We start from the raw sequence: 2,766 nt of genomic DNA, 5'->3' as shown, positions 1-2,766 counted from the left end.
TTTCTTGTTTGTTTGCTTACTTGTTTTTAAAGATTTATTTATTTAAACAAAATACAAAATGTTGTTCAGGTGTACAGAAAAAAAAACAGTAAGCTAACTTTTATATACTAATAACATTTTTGGAACAACATTCTTTTTATGTTTGGTCTATAAATTTTATTTCCTAGTAAAAGGTATTCAAATATTTTATGATATTAGAGGCTCAATGTTTCCATTTTATTATAAATATTATTACATGAAGAGGGACCCTCATTAAAAGATTTAAAGCTGCCTGGTACAGAAACTCAGATACTTTGTACTATGATAGGTGCTTTCTCATGCTAAACAAACATTTACACCTCTGCTTCATTCTCAGCCATGTTTTCCTTTTCCTTTTTCCTTTTTTGGCAAGGTTTTTTTTTTATTATTATTAGATATTTTCTTTATATACATTTCAAATGCTATCCTTAAAGTTCCCTATACCCTCTCCCTGCCCTGCTCCCCTACCCACCTACTCCCACTTCTTGGCCCTGGTGTTCCCCTGTACTGGGCATGTAAACTTTGCAAGACCAATGGGCCTCTCTTACCAATTCACTGTATATAATTGTATCTGTGAAACTTGAACTTACTTTGTAGTCCAGACAGGCCTTTAATTTATGATATTTTTCTTTAGGTTTTTAGGAGTTGGTTTTCAGGTATATACCACCTAGTTCTACTAACTCTTAAATGTGCTACTGCAAATTTAAGGGGAGTATCTCAAGTCCAATATCTTTTTGCAGGTATACTTATTCTTCTGGATAATGAGTTGCACTTTTTGCTTAGATATTTTTGCAGATAATTCAAAGAATGCTAAGATTATTGTCTATCTACTTTTCTGTAAAGCTTACAAAACAATGACAAGATGTAGCACTCGAGTGCCATTAATAGTCCCAGCAGAAATATTGAGTGCTGCAGGGTGAGGTGGCACATGGCTTTAATATCAGCAGTCACAAGGCAGAGCCAAGCAGATCTCTTAAAAGTTGGAGGCTAGCATTATCTCCATAATTAGTCCCAAGGCAGCTAAAAAATAGTGATAGTCTGTCTCAAAGTTTAACAACAACCACAACCACGACAACAAAGAAACGACTGAAATGGAAAATGACTTCTAATATTCAACACTGTAGAGTAAGGTTGGTGAAGAGAAAAGTGATGAGAGATAGTAAACAATTCTAAATTGGTATAGTGTTTTAAAAATAAACTATGAATCAAATGGCATTAACCTGGCCTGTATCTACATATAAAACACTAGAATAAACAGTAAGAAAAAAGTACAGAAGGATTTCAAGTTATAAACGCTGTTGACTGATAAATTGTTAAGGAAGTGATGGTGTTTATTTGCAGAGATTTTATTATAACATATTAAGAAGTGACTATCAAGGAAGGAAAAGTCTTCACTCCCTGTTCAGAAAGAATATTTGATGGCATTCTCTGAAGGATGATTTGGAGGGAGAAGTAAGCAGATTTGTGGCTTGATCTGCAAGAAGCAATGGATCGAAATGAGATGATGTAAAAAGCAAGAACCAAAAGAGTGACTTACTCATGTAAATCCTTTCTGGTATTTTTAGGAACTTCTAAATGATGCAAACCCTTCTTCCCTCACTGCTGATGAGGTCTTGTGAAGCTAAATTTCTTAGAAGAGTCTGGTTGATTTTCTTCACGCTAAGGTCTAAGTACAGGTTTTATGTTGTAAGACAGAGGACAGTTAGCATATGAGTGTGTACTCTGAAGATAAACCAGGACTGAAGAACTCTCCAGACACTATAAAACACAGAGGAGGCACAGCATTGTTGAAGATAAAGACAACTCTGCTTTATAATACTTGATGAAATTTACTCAGATGAGAAACTGTAATGTGTCACTATTAAATATATAAGGAATAAGATCTTTTGCAACCTGTCTTTTAAAAAAAAATCCAAAAAAAAAACAAACCAAAACAAAACAACCACACAAAACCAATCAACCGACCAACCAAGTTAAAACAACAACAAGCAAACAAACAAACAAACAAACAAAACCCTTAAATTTTTTTACGATGGATGAAAGATAAAAGAGGGAAGAAAGGGTAAATGTCACTTTTATTTCCTCTGATAAAGAGATGAGATGAGAGCTGTATCCAAGCTTTACAAATACTTAGACTGGACTGAGCCCAGAGAGTTTCTCTCTCTGTTCTAATTATTCCTGGCCTAGGCCTGGAAGTTTTTGGCCTCAATACAATCTAACGTAGGCCAAGATTATTTCAGCCCACGCAGGGTCCATGCTAACCTTCTCTGTATCATTCCAATTTTAGTATATGTGCTGCTGAGAGAGCCCCCTTGGTATTGCAAACTTTATATGCCCCAGTACAGGGGAATGCCAGGGCCAAGAATCAGGAGTGGGTGGGTAGGGGAGCAGGGTGGACGGAGGGTATAGGGAACTTTTGGGATAGCATTTGAAATGTACATAAAATATCTAATAAAAATAAAAGATGATTTCAGCCCCCTAGATTTATCGTTGAATCGTTCATTCTTTCTAGCTCACGTTGAACTCTTCTGGCTGTTTCAACTCAGCTGTTCTGCTCAGCCTTCTCTCCAAGCTGACTGGTTTGAGCTGGATTCTCTGAGATTCTCACTAAATAGCTTTGCTTGGCCTCAAACCAACTCCGGCAATTTTTTCTAATCTTCTGGCCCCTTCTTCCCCAGACCAGAAAGTGTCTCTGCTCTTCATGAAATGAACTGTACTGTCCTCACTGGATGAACTGAATGGAACTGC

At 36.4% G+C, this 2,766-nt stretch overlaps 1 non-coding gene across 1 annotated transcript; it reads right to left on the bottom strand.

The window, feature by feature from the left end:
• Positions 1–2,225: 2,225 nt before the first annotated feature.
• Gm26373 lies at positions 2,226–2,328 on the bottom strand. The gene has a single exon (XR_003956561.1). It is a non-coding gene; the product is annotated as a U6 spliceosomal RNA (small nuclear RNA).
• Between the last annotated feature and the right edge of the window lie 438 nt (positions 2,329–2,766).

This window comes from Mus musculus, chromosome 6, assembly GCF_000001635.26.
Source record: "Mus musculus strain C57BL/6J chromosome 6, GRCm38.p6 C57BL/6J".
Taxonomy (NCBI): domain Eukaryota; kingdom Metazoa; phylum Chordata; class Mammalia; order Rodentia; family Muridae; genus Mus; species Mus musculus.
Note: the sequence above shows the minus strand (reverse complement) of the source record. Positions and strands in the feature narration are given on the sequence as shown.